The 25,740-nt window shown below is 46.7% G+C and overlaps 1 protein-coding gene across 2 annotated transcripts in view; it reads right to left on the reverse strand.

Annotated features, from left to right (window-relative positions):
- LOC134969144 (uncharacterized) overlaps positions 1-25,740 on the reverse strand; it is a 371,526-nt gene that overhangs the window by 298,766 nt on the left and 47,020 nt on the right. The window contains exon 2 of one of the 2 annotated variants that reach the window (XM_063944895.1): positions 7,637-7,734. The exons of the other annotated variant lie outside the window; for it this stretch is intronic. The gene's annotated coding sequence lies outside the window, so the exon portion shown is untranslated. The remainder of the gene's footprint in view (positions 1-7,636; positions 7,735-25,740) is intronic. 2 annotated transcript variants of the gene reach the window in all.

Consider the following 25,740-nt stretch of genomic DNA (forward strand, 5'->3'; position numbering starts at 1 on the left):
CTTCGTCTGCTCAGCTGTTACCAAGTGATACCGGGTCTTGGCTATATGTATGTGCTTTACACTTGATAACAGCCACTCTGTCGGGTTCCTGTATCGCTGTTAGAAGCTTTTTGATGTGAGCTGCATGCGCTACCGGTGTACCAGCTGCCGTCATGAAATTTCTGAGGCGCCATAGGGCTCCGAAATCATGGACTACTCCGAATGCGTATCTAGAATCGGTATAGATATTGGCTGATTTGCCCTTAGCCAATTCACATGCTCTGGTTAGGGCAACCAGTTCAGCAACCTGGGCTGAGTGAGGTGGGCCTAGCGGTTCTGCTTCTATGGTGCCTTGGTCATCTACGACTGCGTATCCAGTACACAAGTCTCCCGAGTCCGTCTGTCTGTGACAACTACCGTCAGTGTAGAAAGTAAAATCTACATCTTCCAGTGGGTTGTCACTGATGTCAGGCCTTGCCGTGAAATTTTGGGTCAAATATTCCATACAATCATGCATGTCTTTTCCTATACTAAATCCTCCTTCACCATTACTCTCATCCTCCACCCTTTGTGCCTGTCCAGGCACACCTGGGAGATACGTTGCAGGATTTAATGCGCTGCATCTCTTTATGGTGATGTTTACGGGGGCCATCAATGCCAATTCCCATCTTGTAAACCGCGCTGATGAGACGTGTCTGGTTTGAGCCGAATTTAGCAAGGCTGACACTGCATGCGGTGTATGGATTGTGAGGTTGTGTCCTAGCACTACATCTTCGCTTTTCGTTACTAGCAATGCTATCGCAGCGACACTTCGCAAGCATGTGGGGAGGGATCGCGCTACCGTATCTAGCTGAGCGCTGTAGTATGCTACCGGCCTGCTGGCATCACCGTGCTTTTGGGTTAGGACGCCTGCCGCGCAACCAGCACTTTCTGTTCCGTACAGCTCAAAGGGTTTCCCATAGTCAGGCATACCTAATGCCGGTGCCTGTGTTAGGCACTGTTTAAGTCTCTCAAATGCCATCTCGGATTCGTCTGTATGCGAGATCCGATCAGGTTTGTTTGATGAGACCATCTCCTGCAAAGGTAATGCTAGAATGGAAAAACCTGGGATCCAGTTACGGCAATACCCACACATTCCTAAAAACGTTCTGATCTGTTGCTGGGTTTGTGGCAGAGTCATGTCTCTAATTGCTTGGATTCTATCAGCGGTCAGGTGTCTCAGTCCTTGTGTCAGACAGTGTCCCAAATATTTTACTTTAGTCTGGCATAATTGCAACTTGTCTTTGGAAACCTTGTGTCCTGTGTCTAAAAGATGAAACAGGAGCTGTTTCCTATCTTTCAGGGACGCTTCCAGTGAATCTGAACACAGTAGTAAATCATCCACATACTGTATCAATATTGATCCACTCTCTGGTTGGAAAGACTGTAAACAATCATGCAAAGCCTGTGAAAATATACTTGGACTGTCTATGAAACCTTGTGGTAATCGAGTCCATGTGTATTGGACTCCTCTGTATGTGAATGCAAACAAATATTGGCTGTCAGGGTGCTGAGGTACCGAGAAGAAGGCGGAGCAGAGGTCAATTACAGTGAAAAATTTCGCAGTGGGAGGGATTTGCATGAGGATGACAGCTGGATTTGGCACTACGAGGAACTGACTCTCAACTATTTTGTTAATCCCCCTTAGATCCTGCACTAGCCTGTAACCCCTCCCCCCACTCTTTTTCACAGGGAAGATGGGACTATTGGCAGTGCTGGATGTTCTTACGAGAATGCCCTGTTGTTGCAAGCGCTCTATTACGGGGTACACTCCTAACTCCACCTCTGGCTTTTACTTGCACAACGACTGGAGCTACGTTTGCCATTAATCCAGTGTCTTGTCCATCTTTAGTCCAAAGTGACTCTGGTATTTGGGATGTCATTTCTTCTACCTGGGATGGACTCCTATTTATCATAAGGGTATGTGACATTAATTTTGATGGGGAGTCTAGCATATCTTGTACTTCCTGGGCGTGGTTCTCAGGTATGTCTAGGAATACACCTTCAGGAGTACAATATATGACGCACCCCATTTTACACAATAAATCTCTTCCCAGGAGATTTGTCGGTGCCGATGCAGCCAGCAAAAAGGAATGCTTGGTATGTAAAGGCCCTATTGTAATCTCTGCTGGTTTGCTAATAGGGTAGTGCTGTACTACTCCTGTTACTCCCATGGCTGGAATTGTCTTACCAGTGGTTCTCATGCCCACTGTCGAATTTATCACTGATTTGGCCGCCCCCGTATCTACAAGGAAATTTAATGATTTACCAGCTACATCAATTGTGACCTCGGGTTCACTTCCAAGACTTGCAATCAATTTCACTGGCTGCAGATTACAGGTGTGGCCACACCCCTATTGGGTATGGTGACCTCCCTGAATCGCACTGGCAGCAATTATTTGTGGTGGGGGTAGATGGGAACTATCAGAGGTTTGCCAGTCTCTTTTTGGGGGATACCTTTTGGTTTCCCCTGCATGTGGCTCATAGCTCCGCCCCTTCGGTCCTTGATCCCAATGTCTCGTATCAGGTCGTTGTCTATAGGGTTGATATGAATTTTGTATTGGTCTTACTTTACAATCATGTGCTATGTGTCCCTCTCTGTGGCAACAATAACATTTTATACCTGTTGACTTACCCACAGGGGTCACAGTTCTGGGCTGAGGTGGCCGGGTAGTGAGGGCCTGTATGCTCACAGCCATTAACTTATCACTCTGTGACTCCCTGTGTCTGATGATATTCCGATCATGCCCAGCAGCAGCCTCTCCCAATGCATCCACCGACATACCTCTCCAATCAGGCCTAGTGGTTTGTATTCTATTCCTTAAAACCTCTTTTAGACCGTCCATTAATACTGAAACAGCTACTTCCCTGTGGTGTACATTAGTTTTAATGTCATCTATACCAGTGTACCTAGCCATATCCTGCAGAGCCCGGTGAAAATACTCTGGTGTGGATTCACCTTCTTTTTGTTTTATTGTAAAGATTTTATTCCACTTTACAACTGCAGGAAAATATACTCCTAACTGTAAGTTGATTCTCTTTACATTATCCTGATTATGCTCGTCTGTTAGTGGTACTTCCTCATCTAACTTGCAATCAGCGATAAACTTTAACGAATCAACATTGGGTGGTAAACATGCCCTCAAAACTGTCCTCCAGTCTTTGTTATTTGGCTCTGCAGAATTTCCTAGCTCTCTAATATACTTTTGACATGCAACTAAATCTTTCCTAGGATCAGGGAATTCAGACATCATTGATCTTAATTCTGCTCGGGAAAAGGGACAGTGCATGGCGATGTTCCTGACAGGAGTTGCTCCTGAAGCTTCAGTTTTCCCATTTGGCACTGCTATTACCCTAACGGGATTAAGTCCAATAACATCATTCTGAGTAGATTCTACAACATGTGGTGAAATGGTTTCAGCATAGTGTATGGTGCCGTACTTACCAGTCGATACGACCTCACCTGTCCCTCCGCTAGGGGCCTTTGATACTAATCTTATGGGTTGGGTCGTGCCCACTGCTGTTTCTGATATGGTGGCTGCTAGGGAGAGTGCTGATATTGTTGTGGGCTCATCCTCTTGGTCACAATCCTGGGGAAAGTTCAAAACAGGGTACAACTTGCACGGATTAGTGTTAGCATTAATTACTTTGGTTACATTATCTTTAACAACTATACATTTAACATGACCCTGAGTGCCATTCTCTGCAACCAATTTCTCTCCAGGTATGTATGGTGGTGGGGGTGCAGTGGCTATCAGTTTCCTGATAGGGTTAGATCCAGCGGCTTGCGCCAACCCCCTTTGTATTTCACCTTCCTGTTGCCACAATGTTAAATAATCATAATGTCTAATACGCCTTTTTGAAGATTTAATCAGGCAAACTCTTCTCCTTAAATTCTGTAATACTTCTGGGTTAAAACTACCTACCCGGGGAAACTTTTCCCCGTCATGCACAGTCATCCTTTCCCATTCATTGCACAACATTTCTGTGTGATGACCATATTTCTCACACATGATATACCTTGCCGACCCGATTGGTCGGTTTACCAAATCAACCTGAACCTCGGTTGATCGCCCCTTACCTGAACAACTGGCCCCCATCTTTGCAGGTGCTGCTTTCACTACCTCTGACTTCAAATCAGGGTCTTCGGCAACCCTTACAAAAACCAAGATGTTCGGGGTAAGGCTGCGGTGGGGGTTTTGCTTCGAAGTCCGCCCACTTAACTCCCGCCCACGCTGGCCAATACGGCGACCAAAGTTCCCAGAGGTTCCGTACCCAACCTAGGGCACCTAAGTACGTCTACTTGCTCGGGCGTGTGGGAGTGTCTTACCCTCCCCAGCAAGCATCAGTCGCTGGAATGTCCCTGAGTGATCAGGCTACTTCCCTTAAAATAAAATAAAAATTACACAAATCACGTTAACAATGTGCAAGTAGCGTTCTTCTGAATTCAAGACACGCTAATGCACACAATCACATGCGGTACAATCGTATCTGCACACAAGCAACTAATCTTATGTGCGGAACGATCAGTGGAATCGAAAATTTCGTCTGCGAATTCCTTCAGCAATGAGCTTCTTTGGCCTATATGGGTCTCGCACCAACCCTCTTCGGTTGTGCTCTCTACTTCTAGTCTGCTATACCTGAACCTCCTGGTCCTTGACCTCCTGGTCTGTTATGTACAGCAGACTCTACTGCTCATTAATATGTCGAGACTAACAAGGGACGCCTCCCAAGCCACCCCGCGCTATCACTCTCGCTGGTGTACCTCTTTCTACTGGCCTATGGTTCCCACTTCCGTAATAAAAGAGAAATCTTATATATACACACTCTTACATTCGAACACTCTTATTTCTGTACAGAATTCCTTTCATTCAGTAATAGTCTAACCCAGAAGAATTGCAACAGAGAAAGTCTTTTCTTTTAACTTTAAACTTTTTGGATTTGAGATAGATTTGTGTTACTTTCGCGTTACTTCCTTATCGCCTATTAAAACAATACTATCGTGTGGTTTGTATTATGTGGGCGTATCCGTACGCTCCGTTGCGTAATATACGCTCCGTGCGTCGACCCTTGCGTTGCGTACGCCCTGCCCTTGTAAGGACACGTGTACGCAGACCAAGTACGTCCACAGTAACACACTACACGTTTATCAATGTGAATGATCTTTAACAGTAATCATTCACTGAACACCACCCAAATCTCCCTTGTATTTCTAGGCGAGACTGTGTGCGTGCCTTTTACAATTATTCCCTTAAATATTACTTTTTATCTTTTAACTATTAATAACAACAAATGTCTCAGCACGTTATCACTAGTGTGTGGCAATCAGGAGAATGAGGTACGGACAAATAATACTAAACAAGAAATACAGGTGTGTGTGCTTATGCGTACGTTCGCAAAACAGAAACTAAACAGGTTTTAAAAGACAATAACGTACTGTTCCTACCTTCCGGTTCCGGATTCCTTCAGCACTCCTTACTAAGTGAAGCAGACGCTTATCTGGTCAGCACTACGAGGAATATTACCTCCCGCCCTTTGCTGACCGATAATGTCTGCTGAAATTACCTAGTGCAGATATGTGAAGAGCGGGCGAGTCCCCAATTGACAAAGCCTAATATATATCCTATATTAAACACGCTAAAAGGTTAAGAGACTCAGTACGCTATTGGAGTATGTGGTACCGTAAGGGTACGCACTTAGCGTAGCGGACGCTTAGCCGTGGACGAGACGCACGAGCGGCACGTTCGCTCACGGCTTAATGCGTAGAGGCAAGCACGCTATAGGCTGCCGACTAACGTAACGATACGCTATCAGCGTAGCGGACGCTCGAGACCATGAGGAGATCACAAGCGGCGCTGACGCTCACAGAGTTAAACCTTTATAACTATACCATAAATAATGTACTTATACTGTAAACCTTTGTGCAGTGTTATGGTGTAAATGCAACACAGTGTAACCTTGTTAGTTTAAAAGCTGTATGAGCGTATGTGACGCTCTGAGAACACTTAGCAATATAATAAACACTCAAATACCGGTCTAAGGGTCTAACACCTTTTAAGGGAGAGAATGAACGTTCAATTGCAAAAGAATACACATTACAACTTATACACTACCAAACTAACATAAAATACCTAACCGAATTACTACACGTTAAAATACAATAGCGGCACAATTACATTTAAGGGGAAAGAGAGAGAAAAATGGCTTACAACAAAATAGGAGATAAATATTGGTTGCAGAGAACTTACGCACAAGGGGAAACAATCGCATGCGCCTTCCTGGATATCCAGCTCCCGATTATCAGTGATGAGAACCGTTGAGAAGAGTAGAGAGCTGGCCCAGGTCGGCTTGCCTTTATATACACTAACACACAGTACAGTACAATGGTCCCTACATTCTTATTGTTCATTGGACACAGGAATCCGTCTCCGCATTATAACAAAAGGTCATAGGTTGGTTCATACAGGTGGGCTGTGACTATTTCAAACTGCTCAAGTGGGAGGGAAACTCAGGTTTCCCGCCGCATGGGTAATAAACTGCAAATATAGCAAATGTCCATAAACTTCTTATGGCCATAACTATACGCACGAGCGATTAATCCGTTTCTAACCAACACCGGAATATTGCTAATTTAATACTCTTCCGATGGATACTAAACACCACTGTGTCACCCCTGTCTGACCCTTCGTATCAAACAAAGAGGGATCTCTCTGTCTCTGAACATACTACATTGACTAAACTTTCAGATTCTATCAAAGGGACCATAATCTACAAAATACATTATATGACTAAAATATGTAATGATCGAGTCGCCCTCTAGACGCACACAAACTCTACCGTAAATGCGCATACCGTGCGCCTGCGAGTGCACGCGACTGCGAGTATACGCACGGGAGGGCTCATGCACGTGCAGCGGGCACACACATGAGGTGCATATATGGCAATGTGCAGCGTGATATTTTTCTGACTTTGACAGTAGTCACCCACACCCCAAGATTAGTGAGTAGATCTCCTGCATCCAGTCCACTTCCCTATGAAGTGAGCAGGATCAAGAGATAATGAGGGTCATTCCGACCCATTCGCACGCAGCGGTTCTTCACTGCAGTGCGAACGGGTCGGAACTGCGCATGCACGGCGCCTGCAATGTGCAAGTGCGTCGTTGCCCGTCTACAGCCGTCGCCGGGCAACGACCAGAAGAGAGAAGAAAGTGATCGCTAGCGCGATCGCAAGTAGATTGACATCAAGGAGGCGTTCCGGGGCGGATACTCACCGTTTTCCAGGCGTGGAGATCCAAACACAGGCGTGTCCAGGCGTTTGGAGGGCGGATGTCTGACGTCAATCCCGGGACCTTTGTCGCTGGATCCGTCACACAGGGTAAGTAGGTCTGACCCTGGTCTTGTTTTGCAGGAAACTTTTTTTAGCATAGCAAGGCTGCACAAGCGATCACAGCCCTGCTATGCTAAAATACACTTCCCCATAGGCGGCGTCAAATTGATCGCACGAGCAGAAAAAAGTTGCTACGTGCGATCAACTCGGAATGAGGGCCAATACCGGGAACGGTGGGTACATATGTAAGAAATGTCAATAAAAGTATGTCATTTTAAATCAACTCTCATACCCAATGACACCCAGTTCACAATATTTTATCTTGATGTGAGTGGGGCTTAATTACACGAGTCCTGAAGTAGTTTGCTGCATCTCCTCTCGGTTTTTTACCTGGAGATGAGAATTTATAAATAGGCAATTATTAAGAACACTAAAGTTTATAACATACAGTGCATTTAATAGATTATAGAGTGGAAAACCCCTTGGCCCACAATATCTTGGTTTCAAGAACCAAGCCATCAAAGCCAACCAACTGAAATATGAATGTAGACATGGAACCTGATGAAGAAGATCTTGAGGTACCTGAAGATGAGGATAAAGGAAGTTGGATGGATCATTTAGGGGAGGGAGTAAGCTGTTAATTGTTAAATTCCAGACTCCAATAGAACAGATACATATCTGAGAATAATAGTGATGTGCACCGGAAATTATTCGGGTTTTGTGTTTTGGTTTTGGGTTAGGTTCCGCAGCCGTGTTTTGGGTTTGAACGCGTTTTGGCAAAACCTCACCGAATTTTTTTTGTCGGATTCGGTTGTGTTTTGGATTCGGGTGTTTTTTTTCAAAAAACCCTAAAAAACAGCTTAAATCATAGAATATGGGGGTCATTTTGATCCCATAGTATTATTAACCTCAATAACCATAATTTACACTCATTTCCAGTCTATTCTGAACACCTCACAATATTATTTTTAGTCCTAAAATTTGCACCGAGGTCGCTGGATGGCTAAGCTAAGCGACACAAGTGGCCGACACAAACACCTGGCCCATCTAGGAGTGGCACTGCAGTGTCAGGCAGGATGGCCCTTCCAAAAAATACTCCCCTAACAGCACATGACGCAAAGAAAAAAAGAGGCGCAATGAGGTAGCTGTGTGACGACTAAGCTAAGCGACCCTAGTGGCCGACACAAACACCTGTCCCATGTAGGAGTGGCACTGCAGTGTCACGCAGGATGGCCCTTCCAAAAACTACTCCCCAAACAGCACATGACGTAAAGAAAAAAAGAGGCGCAATGAGGTAGCTGTGTGACGACTAAGCTAAGCGACCCTAGTGGCCGACACAAACACCTGGCCCATCTAGGAGTGGCACTGCAGTGTCACGCAGGATGGCCCTTCCAAAAAATACTCCCCAAACAGCACATGACGCAAAGAAAAAAATAGGCGCAATGAGGTAGCTGTGTGACGACTAAGCTAAGCGACCCTAGTGGCCGACACAAACACCTGGCCCATCTAGGAGTGGCACTGCAGTGTCACGCAGGATGGCCCTTCCAAAAAATACTCCCCAAACAGCACATGACGCAAAGAAAAAAAGAGGTGCAATGAGGTAGCTGTGTGACGACTAAGCTAAGCGACCCTAGTGGCCGACACAAACACCTGGCCCATCTAGGAGTGGCACTGCAGTGTCACGCAGGATGGCCCTTCCAAAAAATACTCCCCAAACAGCACATGACGCAAAGAAAAAAAGAGGCGCAATGAGGTAGCTGTGTGACGACTAAGCTAAGCGACCCTAGTGGCCGACACAAACACCTGGCCCATCTAGGAGTGGCACTGCAGTGTCACGCAGGATGGCCCTTCCAAAAAATACTCCCCAAACAGCACATGACGCAAAGAAAAAAAGAGGCGCAATGAGGTAGCTGTGTGACGACTAAGCTAAGCGACCCTAGTGGCCGACACAAACACCTGGCCCATCTAGGAGTGGCACTGCAGTGTCACGCAGGATGGCCCTTCCAAAAAATACTCCCCAAACAGCACATGACGCAAAGAAAAAAATAGGCGCAATGAGGTAGCTGTGTGACGACTAAGCTAAGCGACCCTAGTGGCCGACACAAACACCTGGCCCATCTAGGAGTGGCACTGCAGTGTCACGCAGGATGGCCCTTCCAAAAAATACTCCCCAAACAGCACATGACGCAAAGAAAAAAAGAGGTGCAATGAGGTAGCTGTGTGACGACTAAGCTAAGCGACCCTAGTGGCCGACACAAACACCTGGCCCATCTAGGAGTGGCACTGCAGTGTCACGCAGGATGGCCCTTCCAAAAAATACTCCCCAAACAGCACATGACGCAAAGAAAAAAAGAGGCGCAATGAGGTAGCTGTGTGACGACTAAGCTAAGCGACCCTAGTGGCCGACACAAACACCTGGCCCATCTAGGAGTGGCACTGCAGTGTCACGCAGGATGGCCCTTCCAAAAAATACTCCCCAAACAGCACATGACGCAAAGAAAAAAAGAGGCGCAATGAGGTAGCTGTTTGACGACTAAGCTAAGCGACCCTAGTGGCCGACACAAACACCTGGCCCATCTAGGAGTGGCACTGCAGTGTCACGCAGGATGGCCCTTCCAAAAAATACTCCCCAAACAGCACATGACGCAAAGAAAAAAAGAGGCGCAATGAGGTAGCTGTGTGACGACTAAGCTAAGCGACCCTAGTGGCCGACACAAACACCTGGCCCATCTAGGAGTGGCACTGCAGTGTCACGCAGGATGGCCCTTCCAAAAAATACTCCCCAAACAGCACATGACGCAAAGAAAAAAAGAGGCGCAATGAGGTAGCTGTGTGACGACTAAGCTAAGTGACCTTAGTGGCCGACACAAACACCTGGCCCATCTAGGAGTGGCACTGCAGTGTCACGCAGGATGGCCCTTCCAAAAAATACTCCCCAAACAGCACATGACGCAAAGAAAAAAAGAGGCGCAATGAGGTAGCTGTGTGACGACTAAGCTAAGCGACCCTAGTGGCCGACACAAACACCTGGCCCATCTAGGAGTGGCACTGCAGTGTCACGCAGGATGGCCCTTCCAAAAAATACTCCCCAAACAGCACATGACGCAAAGAAAAATTAAAGAAAAAAGAGGTGCAAGATGGAATTGTCCTTGGGCCCTCCCACCAACCCTTATGTTGTAAAAACAGGACATGCACAGTTTAACGAACCCATCATTTCAGCGACAGGGTCTGCCACACGACTGTGACTGAAATGACTGGTTGGTTTGGGCCCCCACCAAAAAAGAAGCAATCAATCTCTCCTTGCACAAACTGGCTCTACAGAGGGAAGATGTCCACCTCATCATCATCGTCCGATTCATCACCCCTTTCACTGTGTACATCCCCCTCCTCACAGATTATTAATTCGTCCCCACTGGAATCCACCATCTCAGGTCCCCGTGTACTTTCTGGAGGCAATTGCTGCTGGTGAATGTCTCCATGGAGGAATTGATTATAATTCATTTTAATGAACATCATCTTCTCCACATTTTCTGGAAGTAACCTCGTACACCGATTGCTGACAAGGTGAGCGGCGGCACTAAACACTCTTTCGGAGTACACACTGGAGGGAGGGCAACTTAGGTAGAATAAAGCCAGTTTGTGCAAGGGACTCCAAATTGCCTCTTTTTCCTGCCAGTATACGTACGGACTGTCTGACGTGCCTACTTGGATGCGGTCACTCATATAATCTCCACCATTCTTTCAATGGTGAGAGAATCATATGCAGTGACAGTAGACGACATGTCAGTAATCGTTGGCAGGTCCTTCAGTCCGGACCAGATGTCAGCATCAGCAGTCGCTCCAGACTGCCCTGCATCACCGCCAGCGGGTGGGCTCGGAATTCGTAGCCTTTTCCTCGCACCCCCAGTTGCGGGAGAATGTGAAGGAGGAGATGTTGACGGGTCGCGTTCCGCTTGACTTGACAATTTTCTCACCAGCAGTTCTTTGAACCTCTGCAGACTTGTGTCTGCCGGAAAGAGAGATCCAACGTAGGTTTTAAATCTAGGATCGAGCACGGTGGCCAAAATGTAGTGCTCTGATTTCAACAGATTGACCACACGTGAATCCTGGTTAAGCGAATGAAGGGCTCCATCCACAAGTCCCACATGCCTAGCGGAATCGCTCTGTTTTAGCTCCTCCTTCAATGCCTCCAGCTTCTTCTGCAAAAGCCTGATGAGGGGAATGACCTGACTCAGGCTGGCAGTGTCTGAACTGACTTCACGTGTGGCAAGTTCAAAAGGTTGCAGAACCTTGCACAACGTTGAAATCATTCTCCACTGCGCTTGAGACAGGTGCATTCCACCTCCTTTGCCTATATCGTGGCCAGATGTATAGGCTTGAATGGCCTTTTGCTGCTCCTCCATCCTCTGAAGCATATAGAGGGTTGAATTCCACCTCGTTACCACCTCTTGCTTCAGATGATGGCAGGGCAGGTTCAGGTGTTTTTGGTGGTGCTCCAGTCTTCTGTACGCGGTGCCTGTACGCCGAAAGTGGCCCGCAATTCTTCTGGCCACCGACAGCATCTCTTGCATGCCCCTGTTGTTTTTTAAATAATTCTGCACCACCAAATTCAATGTATGTGCAAAACATGGGACGTGCTGGAATTTGCCCAGATGTAATGCACGCACATTATTGCTGGCGTTGTCCGATGCCACAAATCCCCAGGAGAGTCCAATTGGGGTAAGCCATTCTGCGATGATCTTCCTCAGTTGCCGTAAGAGGTTTTCAGCTGTGTGCGTATTCTGGAAAGCGGTGATACAAAGCGTAGCCTGCCTAGGAACGAGTTGGCGTTTGCGAGATGCTGCTACTGGTGCCGCCGTTGCTGTTCTTGCAGCGGGAGGCAATACATCTACCCAGTGGGCTGTCACAGTCATGTAGTCCTGAGTCTGCCCTGCTCCACTTGTCCACATGTCCGTGGTTAAGTGGACATTGGGTACAACTGCATTTTTTAGGACACTGGTGAGTCTTTTTCTGACGTCCGTGTACATTCTCGGTATCGCCTGCCTAGAGAAGTGGAACCTAGATGGTATTTGGTGACGGGGGCACACTACCTCAAGCAATTGTCTAGTTCCCTGTGAACTAACGGCGGATACTGGACGCACGTCTAATACCAACATAGTTGTCAAGGCCTCAGTTATCCGCTTTGCAACAGGATGACTGCTGTGATATTTCATCTTCCTCGCAAAGGACAGTTGGACAGTCAATTGCTTACTGGAAGTAGTACAAGTGGTCTTCCGACTTCCCCTCTGGGATGACGATCGACTCCCAGCAGCAACAACAGCAGCGCCAGCAGCAGTAGGCGTTACACTCAAGGATGCATTGGAGGAATCCCAGGCAGGAGAGGACTCGTCAGACTTGCCAGTGACATGGCCTGCAGGACTATTGGCTTTCCTGGGTAAGGAGGAAATTGACACTGAGGGAGTTTGTGGTGTGGTTTGCGCGAGCTTGGTTACAAGAGGAAGGGATTTACTGGTCAGTGGACTGCTGTCGCCCAAAGTTTTTGAACTTGTCACTGACTTATTATGAATGCGCTGCAGGTGACGTATAAGGGAGGATGTTCCGAGGTGGTTAACGTCCTTACCCCTACTTATTACAGCTTGACAAAGGCAACACACGGCTTGACACCAGTTGTCCGCATTTCTGTTGAAATAATTCCACACTGAAGAGCTGATTTTTTTTGTATTTTGACCAGGCATGTCAATGGCCATATTCGTCCCACGGACAACAGGTGTCTCCCCGGGTGCCTGACTTAAACAAACCACCTCACCATCAGAATCCTCCTTGTCAATTTCCTCCCCAGCGCCAGCAACACCCATATCCTCATCCTGGTGTACTTCAACAGTGACATCTTCAATTTGACTATCAGGAACTGGACTGCGGGTGCTCCTTACAGCACTTGCAGGGGGCGTGCAAATGGTGGAAGGCACAAGCTCTTCCCGTCCAGTGTTGGGAAGGTCAGGCATCGCAACCGACACAATTGGACTCTCCTTTGGGATTTGGGATTTCGAAGAACGCACAGTTCTTTGCTGTGCTTTTGCCGCAAGTCTTTTCTTTTTTCTAGCGAGAGGATGAGTGCTTCCATCCTCATGTGAAGCTGAACCACTAGCCATGAACATAGGCCAGGGCCTCAGCCGTTCCTTGCCACTCCGTGTCGTAAATGGCATATTGGCAAGTTTACGCTTCTCCTCAGACGCTTTTAATTTTGATTTTTGGGTCATTTTTTCACTGATCTTTTGTGTTTTGGATTTTACATGCTCTGTACTATGACATTGGGCATTGGCCTTGGCAGACGACGTTGATGGCATTTCATCGTCTTGGTTATGACTAATGGCAGCAGCTTCAGCACGAGGTGGAAGTGGATCTTGATCTTTCCCTATTTTTTTAACCTCCACATTTTTGTTCTCCATATTTTAATGCGCACAACTAAAAGCCACCACAGGTATACAATGTAGATGGATGGATAGTATAGTATTATATTACTTATGGACGATGAGTGCACTGACGACACAGAGGTAGGTACAGCCGTGGCCTACCGTACTGCTTATATATATATATATATATATATATATAATATATACTGTATATAACGGACCTGGTGGACACTGTCAGCAGACTGCTAAACTAGTATGAAGAAAAAAAAAACCACCACAGGTATACAATGTAGATGGATGGATAGTATAGTATTATATTACTTATGGACGACGAGTGCACTGACGACACAGAGGTAGGTACAGCCGTGGCCTACCGTACTGCTTATATATATAATATACTGTATAACGGACCTGGTGGACACTGTCAGCAGACTGCTAAACTAGTATGAAGAAGAAAAAAAACACCACAGGTATACAATGTAGATGGATGGATAGTATAGTATTATATATTACTTATGGACGACGAGTGCACTGACGACACAGAGGTAGGTACAGCCGTGGCCTACCGTACTGCTTATATATATATATATATATATATATATATATATATATAATATATACTGTATCAACGGACCTGGTAGACACTGTCAGCAGACTGCTAAACTAGTATGAAGAAAAAAAAAAACACCACAGGTATACAATGTAGATGGATGGATAGTATAGTATTATATTACTTATGGACGACGAGTGCACTGACGACACAGAGGTAGGTACAGCCGTGGCCTACCGTACTGCTTATATATATAATATACTGTATATAACGGACCTGGTGGACACTGTCAGCAGACTGCTAAACTAGTATGAAGGAAAAAAAAACCACCACAGGTAGGTATACAATGTAGATGGATGGATAGTATAGTATTATATATTACTTATGGACGACGAGTGCACTGACGACACAGAGGTAGGTACAGCCGTGGCCTACCGTACTGCTTATATATATAATATACTGTATAACGGACCTGGTGGACACTGTCAGCAGACTGCTAAACTAGTATGAAGAAAAAAAAACACCACAGGTATACAATGTAGATGGATGGATAGTATAGTATTATATATTACTTATGGACGACGAGTGCACTGACGACACAGAGGTAGGTACAGCCGTGGCCTACCGTACTGCTTATATATATATATATATATATATATATATACTGTATATAACGGACCTGGTAGACACTGTCAGCAGACTGCTAAACTAGTATGAAGAAAAAAAAAAACACCACAGGTATACAATGTAGATGGATGGATAGTATAGTATTATATTACTTATGGACGACGAGTGCACTGACGACACAGAGGTAGGTACAGCCGTGGCCTACCGTACTGCTTATATATATAATATACTGTATATAACGGACCTGGTGGACACTGTCAGCAGACTGCTAAACTAGTATGAAGGGAAAAAAAACCACCACAGGTAGGTATACAATGTAGATGGATGGATAGTATAGTATTATATATTACTTATGGACGACGAGTGCACTGACGACACAGAGGTAGGTACAGCCGTGGCCTACCGTACTGCTTATATATATAATATACTGTATAACGGACCTGGTGGACACTGTCAGCAGACTGCTAAACTAGTATGAAGAAAAAAAAACCCACCACAGGTATACAATGTAGATGGATGGATAGTATAGTATTATATTACTTATGGACGACGAGTGCACTGACGACACAGAGGTAGGTACAGCCGTGGCCTACCGTACTGCTTATATATATATATATATATATATATAATATATACTGTATATAACGGACCTGGTGGACACTGTCAGCAGACTGCTAAACTAGTATGAAGAAAAAAAAAAACCACCACAGGTATACAATGTAGATGGATGGATAGTATAGTATTATATTACTTATGGACGACGAGTGCACTGACGACACAGAGGTAGGTACAGCCGTGGCCTACCGTACTGCTTATATATATAATATACTGTATAACGGACCTGGTGGACACTGTCAGCAGACTGCTAAACTAGTATGAAGAAAAAAAAAAACACCACAGGTATACAATGTAGATGGATGGATAGTATAGTATTATATATTACTTATGGATGACGAGTGCACTGACGACACAGAGGTAGGTACAGCCGTGGCCTACCGTACTGCTTATATATATAATATACTGTATATAACGGACCTGGCGGACACTGTCAGCAGACTGCTAAACTAGTATGAAGAAGAAAAAAAACCACCACAGGTAGGTATACAATGTAGATGGATGGATAGTATAGTATTATATTACTTATGGACGACGAGTGCACTGACGACACAGAGGTAGGTACAGCCGTGGCCTACCGTACTGCTTATATATATAATATACTGTATAACGGACCTGGTGGACACTGTCAGCAGACTGCTAAACTAGTATGAAGGAAAAAAAACCACCACAGGTAGGTATACAATGTAGATGGATGGATAGTATAGTATTATATTACTTATGGACGACGAGTGCACTGACGACACAGAGGTAGGTACAGCCGTGGCCTACCGTACTGCTTATATATATAATATACTGTATAACGGACCTGGTGGACACTGTCAGCAGACTGCTAAACTAGTATGAAGGAAAAAAAACCACCACAGGTAGGTATACAATGTAGATGGATGGATAGTATAGTATTATATTACTTATGGACGACGAGTGCACTGACGACACAGAGGTAGGTACAGCCGTGGCCTACCGTACTGCTTATATATATATATATATAATATATACTGTATATAACGGACCTGGTGGACACTGTCAGCAGACTGCTAAACTAGTATGAAGAGAAAAAAAACCACCACAGGTATACAATGTAGATGGATGGATAGCAGTGGCGGATCCAGGGGAGGGGCACACAGGCCCGTGCCCCCCCTGTCATTTTTAGCACTTTTTTTTTTCAAACGTGAGCAGCAGCACTGCAGCGGTCAGGCAGCGTTATCTGACTTCTTCCGTGATTGCTTCTCCCCTGGTCTGCCTCCAGCTCTGTCTCCTCTACAAGAAGAAGCAGGCACACACCTGCAGGAGTGAAGATAGGTCAGCTGTTGTGCCTATCATTAGGTGGGCTGGACTATTCAAATGCATGCTGACAGGGCTCGGAGCCCTGTGGAGGCGTCAGCTCAGCATGAAATTGGAGCGGAGCTGGCCACACACACTGACACTGGTGAGTTGTAGCAGTGACAGCAATGTGCTGAGGCTGTGACACTACAATGTGTTAGGACTGGAGGCTGTAAATACATGACACACGCTGGTATTTGGCTGACAGGAACTTTGGTGTGACTGTGTTAGCTCCGTAGTACTGTGAGTCTGTGCGCTGACCCCATAATACAGCTCTGTTTTACGGGCTGTGACCCTGGGCTGATAACCCTGTGTTCTGGCTGCAGAAAGCCTGTAGCCAGAGCCACCCAGATGGCAGCGTGTGTGCACTCTGGTGCAGAACTAACCCCTCACTGGCTGTCAGAACATGCTGAAGCTCTATATACATATATTTCACACATACATGTTTGTTGCACAGTCACACATACATACTGCACACATGCCCACTGCACACATACATACTGCACATATGCCCACTGCACACATACATACTGCACACATGCCAACTGCACGTATGCCCACTGCACACATACATACTGAACACATGCCCACTGCACACATGCCCACTGCACACATACATACTGCACATATGCCCACTGCACACATACATACTGCACACATGCCAACTGCACGTATGCCCACTGCACACATACATACTGAACACATGCCCACTGCACACATACACACTGCACACATGCCCACTGCACATATGCCCACTGCGCACATACATACTGCACACATGCCCACTGCACATATGCCCACTGCGCATATACATACTGCACACATGCCCACTTGCATACTGCACACATGCCCACTATTACACATATGCCCACAACACTTATGCCTACTGCACACATGCCCCTTGTACACATAATACTGCACACATGCCCACTACACACATACATTTTTTATTTAAATTGCGCTCAGTGAGGCAGGATGTGCTGCTGTCAGTGAGGCAGTGATGCGCTGTTGTCAGTGAGGCGGAGATGTGAGGCGGAAATGTGCTGTCAGTGAGGCGGAAATGTGCTGCTGTCAGTGAGGCAGTGATGTGCTGTTGTCAGTGAGGCGGGGATGCATCGCTGTCAGTGAGGCAGTAATGTGCTGTTGTCAGTGAGGCGGGGATGCGCCACTGTCAGTGAGGCGGGGATGCACCTCTGTCAGTGAGGCGGAGATGCGCCTCTGTCAGTGAGGCGGGGATGCCCTGCTGTCAGTGAGGCGGGGATGCGCTGCTGTCAGTGGGGCAGGGATGCACCGCTGTCAGTGAAGCGGGGGTGTGCCGCTGTCAGTGAGGCGGGGATGAGCTGCTCTCAGTGAGGCGGGGATGTGCCGTTGTCAGTGAGGTGGGGATGTGCCGCTGTCATTGAGGTGGGGATGTGCTGTTGTCAGTGAGGCGGGGATGTGCTGCTGTTAGTGAGGGAGAGATGTGCTGCTGTCAGTGAGGCAGGGATGTGCTGCTGTCAGTGAGGCAGAGATGTGCTGCTGTCAGTGAGGCAGAGATGTGCTGCTATCAGTGAGGCGGTGATGTGCTGCTGTCAATGAGGCGGGGATGTGCTGCTGTCAGTGAGGCAGAGATGTGCCAACATGAAGTATATTTGGCTATTATTTGTCTCCGAGCACCGTTCTTGGATGGCATTAACATTATACATATATATACATATATATATATATATATTTATACGAAAATGAAAACGCCCTCAAGAAACCTGTGTTTGACCTTGGAAGGTGCCGCTGGTTGGGAGAGTGCTGTGCTGTGGAGTGGACACTGAAGGCGCCATGGTTGGTGGTGTATTGTACTGAAGACATTAAAGGGGCCGTGAAAGTGTTGTGGTGTGGACATTGAAGGGACTTGTGGGGGGAGGGGAGTTGTGGTTATTGAAGGGGGAGGGCTGTGAGCTGGACATCTCCGTTTTATTTTTACAACTGACTATAATGCACGGGCTGTGGAGAGGAGCCAGGCCGCCATTACTTGGAACAGTCATCCGGAAGGATCGGTCATCGACTAGGAGACAAAAGACCCACAGCATAGCAAGCAGGTAAGTGGAATGGCCTTGTTTTTTGTGTGTACCTCCCAGTGTGACTATAATGAGGGGTGTGGTTCACGGGGATGGCATATCTTGTGAGGTCATGCTCCTTGTAGTGATACCACCAACCTTTACTGTGAGCAAATACAACTGGTACCACAGACATTCTCCCCTTCCCCTATTATGGTGCCCCCCCTGTCATTTTTTTCTGGATCGGCCCCTGATGGATAGTATAGTATTATATTACTTATGGACGACGAGTGCACTGACGACACAGAGGTAGGTACAGCCGTGGCCTACCGTACTGCTTATATATATAATATACTGTATAACGGACCTGGTGGACACTGTCAGCAGACTGCTAAACTAGTATGAAGAAAAAAAAAAACACCACAGGTATACAATGTAGATGGATGGATAGTATAGTATTATATTACTTATGGACGACGAGTGCACTGACGACACAGAGGTAGGTACAGCCGTGGCCTTCCGTACTGCTGCTTATATATATAATATACTGTATAACGGACCTGGTGGACTCTGTCAGCAGACTGCTAAACTAGTATGAAGAAGAAAAAAAAACACAGGAGTGTTTTTCAGGCAGACAAACGTATACTGGACTGGTGGTCACTGTCAGCAAAACTGTGCACTGTACTCCTGCTATAACTGCTCCCCAGTCCCCACAATTAGGCAGTGTGAGCAGAGCAGTGCACTCAGCACAGATATATCATGCAGCAGTGCAGCACACTGAGTGAGCACAGATATGGTGGAGCGTTTTTTTCAGGCAGAGAAACAAAGGATTAAACTCACTGGTGGTATAATCAAAACCCTGCACTGTACTCCCTAACAGCTGCTCCCCGTCACCAATCCTCCCTACAATTATAACTAACTAAGTCACTCTGTGTTCTACTATAACGGAGAGGACGCCAGCCACGTCCTCTCCCTATCAATCTCAATGCACGTGTGAAAATGGCGGCGACGCGCGGCTCCTTATATAGAATCCGAGTCTCGCGAGAATCCGACAGCGGGATGATGACGTTTGGGCACGCTCGGGTTAACCGAGCAAGGCGGGAGGATCCGAGTCGCTCGGACCCGTGTAAAAAAATGTGAAGTTCGGGCGGGTTCGGATCCCGAGGATCCGAACCCGCTCATCACTAGAGAATAATGACATCCCCCAGATTAACAATAGAGGACAAGTCACTAATATTAGAAAATTATGGTGTTAAGGTGCTCACTTTGCCAGCGTATTTCATGCCCAAATCAGTGTTGGGCAAGGCAAAATACATGTGGGTCATATGCAAGTGACCCCCCTCTGATGATTTTAGAATTCAAATTTGTTGCTCAAGAGTCGTTAACCCTTGCAAAACTACAGCTTCTTATTCATAATAGAAAATTATGGTGTATATGCCCATTTTGCCAGTGTATTTCATGCCCAAATCAGTGTTGGGCAAGGCAAAATACATGTGGGTCATATGCAATTGACCACACTTTGTTGATTTTATGATTCAAATTTGTGGCCCGAGACTCGTTAACCCTTGCAAAACTACAGATACTTATTCAAAATGGTAAATTATAGTGTATGTGCCCACTTTGCCAGCGTATTTCATGGCCAAACCAGTGTTGGGAAAGGCAAAATACAAGCTGGTCATATGCAATTGACCACCCTCTGTTGATATCAAGTGTCAAATTTGTTGCCCAAGACTCGTTAAGCCTTGCAAAACTACAGCTACTTATTCAAAATGGTATGGTGTATATGCCCACTTTGCCAGCGTATTTCATGCCCAAACCAGCATTGGGCAAGGCAAAGTACATGTGGGTCATATGAAAGGGACCCTCCTCTGTTGATTTCAGGTGTCAAATTTGGTGCCCAAGGCTCATTACACCTTGCAAAACTGAATGATCTGAACAAGAAGCTGGAGTTTGAATTAGAGATGAGCGGGTTCGGTTTCTCTGAATCCGAACCCGCCAGAACTTCATGTTTTTTTTCACGGGTCCGAGCGACTCGGATCTTCCCGCCTTGCTCGGTTAACCCGAGCGCGCCCGAACGTCATCATGACGCTGTCGGATTCTCGCGAGGCTCGGATTCTATCGCGAGACTCGGATTCTATATAAGGAGCCGCGCGTCGCCGCCATTTTTCACACGTGCATTGAGATTGATAGGGAGAGGACGTGGCTGGCGTCCTCTCCGTTTAGAATAGATTAGAGAGACACTTGATTTACTAATTTTGGGGAGCATTAGGAGTACTCAGTACAGTGCAGAGTTTTGCTGATAGTGACCACCAGTTTTATTTATAATCCGTTCTCTGCCTGAAAAAAGCGATACACAGCACACAGTGACTCAGTCACATACCATATCTGTGTGCACTGCTCAGGCTCAGGCCAGTGTGCTGCATCATCTATTATCATAATATCTATATATAATATTATATATATCTGTCTGACTGCTCAGCTCACACAGCTTATAATTGTGGGGGAGACTGGGGAGCACTACTGCAGTGCCAGTTATAGGTTATAGCAGGAGCCAGGAGTACATAATATATTATATAGTGAGTGACCACCAGACACACAGTGCAGTTTATTTAATATATCCGTTCTCTGCCTGAAAAAAGCGATACACACAGTGACTCAGTCAGTCACATACCATATCTGTGTGCACTGCTCAGGCTCAGGCCAGTGTGCTGCATCATCTATATATATTATATATCTGTCTGACTGCTCAGCTCACACAGCTTATAATTGTGGGGGAGACTGGGGAGCACTACTGCAGTGCCAGTTATAGGTTATAGCAGGAGCCAGGAGTACATAATATTATATTAAAATTAAACAGTGCACACTTTTGCTGCAGGAGTGCCACTGCCAGTGTGACTAGTGACCAGTGACCTGACCACCAGTATATATAATATTAGTAGTATACTATCTCTTTATCAACCAGTCTATATTAGCAGCAGACACAGTACAGTGCGGTAGTTCACGGCTGTGGCTACCTCTGTGTCGGCACTCGGCAGCCCGTCCATAATTGTATACTAGTATCCAATCCATCCATCTCCATTGTTTACCTGAGGTGCCTTTTAGTTGTGCCTATTAAAATATGGAGAACAAAAATGTTGAGGTTCCAAAATTAGGGAAAGATCAAGATCCACTTCCACCTCGTGCTGAAGCTGCTGCCACTAGTCATGGCCGAGACGATGAAATGCCAGCAACGTCGTCTGCCAAGGCCGATGCCCAATGTCATAGTACAGAGCATGTCAAATCCAAAACACCAAATATCAGTAAAAAAAGGACTCCAAAACCTAAAATAAAATTGTCGGAGGAGAAGCGTAAACTTGCCAATATGCCATTTACCACACGGAGTGGCAAGGAACGGCTGAGGCCCTGGCCTATGTTCATGGCTAGTGGTTCAGCTTCACATGAGGATGGAAGCACTCAGCCTCTCGCTAGAAAAATGAAAAGACTCAAGCTGGCAAAAGCAGCACAGCAAAGAACTGTGCATTCTTCGAAATCCCAAATCCACAAGGAGAGTCCAATTGTGTCGGTTGCGATGCCTGACCTTCCCAACACTGGACGTGAAGAGCATGCGCCTTCCACCATTTGCACGCCCCCTGCAAGTGCTGGAAGGAGCACCCGCAGTCCAGTTCCTGATAGTCAGATTGAAGATGTCAGTGTTGAAGTACACCAGGATGAGGAGGATATGGGTGTTGCTGGCGCTGGGGAGGAAATTGACCAGGAGGATTCTGATGGTGAGGTGGTTTGTTTAAGTCAGGCACCCGGGGAGACACCTGTTGTCCGTGGGAGGAATATGGCCGTTGACATGCCAGGTGAAAATACCAAAAAAATCAGCTCTTCGGTGTGGAGGTATTTCACCAGAAATGCGGACAACAGGTGTCAAGCCGTGTGTTCCCTTTGTCAAGCTGTAATAAGTAGGGGTAAGGACGTTAACCACCTCGGAACATCCTCCCTTATACGTCACCTGCAGCGCATTCATAATAAGTCAGTGACAAGTTCAAAAACTTTGGGTGACAGCGGAAGCAGTCCACTGACCAGTAAATCCCTTCCTCTTGTAACCAAGCTCACGCAAACCACCCCACCAACTCCCTCAGTGTCAATTTCCTCCTTCCCCAGGAATGCCAATAGTCCTGCAGGCCATGTCACTGGCAATTCTGACGAGTCCTCTCCTGCCTGGGATTCCTCCGATGCATCCTTGCGTGTAACGCCTACTGCTGCTGGCGCTGCTGTTGTTGCCGCTGGGAGTCGATGGTCATCCCAGAGGGGAAGTCGTAAGCCCACTTGTACTACTTCCAGTAAGCAATTGACTGTTCAACAGTCCTTTGCGAGGAAGATGAAATATCACAGCAGTCATCCTACTGCAAAGCGGATAACTGAGTCCTTGACAACTATGTTGGTGTTAGACGTGCGTCCGGTATCCGCCGTTAGTTCACAGGGAACTAGACAATTTATTGAGGCAGTGTGCCCCCGTTACCAAATACCATCTAGGTTCCACTTCTCTAGGCAGGCGATACCGAGAATGTACACGGACGTCAGAAAAAGACTCACCAGTGTCCTAAAAAATGCAGTTGTACCCAATGTCCACTTAACCACGGACATGTGGACAAGTGGAGCAGGGCAGGGTCAGGACTATATGACTGTGACAGCCCACTGGGTAGATGTATGGACTCCCGCCGCAAGAACAGCAGCGGCGGCACCAGTAGCAGCATCTCGCAAACGCCAACTCTTTCCTAGGCAGGCTACGCTTTGTATCACCGCTTTCCAGAATACGCACACAGCTGAAAACCTCTTACGGCAACTGAGGAAGATCATCGCGGAATGGCTTACCCCAATTGGACTCTCCTGTGGATTTGTGGCATCGGACAACGCCAGCAATATTGTGTGTGCATTAAATATGGGCAAATTCCAGCACGTCCCATGTTTTGCACATACCTTGAATTTGGTGGTGCAGAATTTTTTAAAAAACGACAGGGGCGTGCAAGAGATGCTGTCGGTGGCCAGAAAAATTGCGGGACACTTTCAGCGTACAGGCACCACGTACAGAAGACTGGAGCACCACCAAAAACTACTGAACCTGCCCTGCCATCATCTGAAGCAAGAAGTGGTAACGAGGTGGAATTCAACCCTCTATATGCTTCAGAGGTTGGAGGAGCAGCAAAATGCCATTCAAGCCTATACAATTGAGCACGATATAGTAGGTGGAATGCACCTGTCTCAAGTGCAGTGGAGAATGATTTCAACGTTGTGCAAGGTTCTGATGCCCTTTGAACTTGCCACACGTGAAGTCAGTTCAGACACTGCCAGCCTGAGTCAGGTCATTCCCCTCATCAGGCTTTTGCAGAAGAAGCTGGAGGCATTGAAGAAGGAGCTAAAAGGGAGCGATTCCGCTAGGCATGTGGGACTTGTGGATGCAGCCCTTAATTCGCTTAACAAGGATTCACGGGTGGTCAATCTGTTGAAATCAGAGCACTACATTTTGGCCACCGTGCTCGATCCTAGATTTAAAGCCTACCTTGGATCTCTCTTTCCGGCAGACACAGGTCTGCTGGGGTTGAAAGACCTGCTGGTGACAAAATTGTCAAGTCAAGCGGAACGCGACCTGTCAACATCTCCTCCTTCACATTCTCCCGCAACTGGGGGTGCGAGGAAAAGGCTCAGAATTCCGAGCCCACCCGCTGGCGGTGATGCAGGGCAGTCTGGAGCGACTGCTGATGCTGACATCTGGTCCGGACTGAAGGACCTGACAACGATTACGGACATGATGTCTACTGTCACTGCATATGATTCTCTCAACATTGATAGAATGGTGGAGGATTATATGAGTGACCGCATCCAAGTAGGCACGTCACACAGTCCGTACTTATACTGGCAGGAAAAAGAGGCAATTTGGAGGCCCTTGCACAAACTGGCTTTATTCTACCTAAGTTGCCCTCCCACAAGTGTGTACTCCGAAAGAGTGTTTAGTGCCGCCGCTCACCTTGTCAGCAATCGGCGTACGAGGTTACATCCAGAAAATGTGGAGAAGATGATGTTCATTAAAATGAATTATAATCAATTCCTCCGCGGAGACATTGACCAGCAGCAATTGCCTCCACAAAGTACACAGGGAGCTGAGATGGTGGATTCCAGTGGGGACGAATTGATAATCTGTGAGGAGGGGGATGTACACGGTGATATATCGGAGGGTGAAGATGAGGTGGACATCTTGCCTCTGTAGAGCCAGTTTGTGCAAGGAGAGATTAATTGCTTCTTTTTTGGGGGGGGTCCAAACCAACCCGTCATATCAGTCACAGTCGTGTGGCAGACCCTGTCACTGAAATGATGGGTTGGTTAAAGTGTGCATGTCCTGTTTTGTTTATACAACATAAGGGTGGGTGGGAGGGCCCAAGGACAATTCCATCTTGCACCTCTTTTTTCTTTTCTTTTTCTTTGCATCATGTGCTGATTGGGGAGGGTTTTTTGGAAGGGACATCCTGCGTGACACTGCAGTGCCACTCCTAGATGGGCCCGGTGTTTGTGTCGGCCACTAGGGTCGCTAATCTTACTCACACAGTCAGCTACCTCATTGCGCCTCTTTTTTTCTTTGCGTCATGTGCTGTTTGGGGAGGGTTTTTTGGAAGGGACATCCTGCGTGACACTGCAGTGCCACTCCTAGATGGGCCCGGTGTTTGTGTCGGCCACTAGGGTCGCTAATCTTACTCACACAGCTACCTCATTGCGCCTCTTTTTTTCTTTGCGTCATGTGCTGTTTGGGGAGGGTTTTTTGGAAGGGACATCCTGCGTGACACTGCAGTGCCACTCCTAGATG

This window comes from Pseudophryne corroboree, chromosome 11 (assembly GCF_028390025.1).
Source record: "Pseudophryne corroboree isolate aPseCor3 chromosome 11, aPseCor3.hap2, whole genome shotgun sequence".
Taxonomy (NCBI): domain Eukaryota; kingdom Metazoa; phylum Chordata; class Amphibia; order Anura; family Myobatrachidae; genus Pseudophryne; species Pseudophryne corroboree.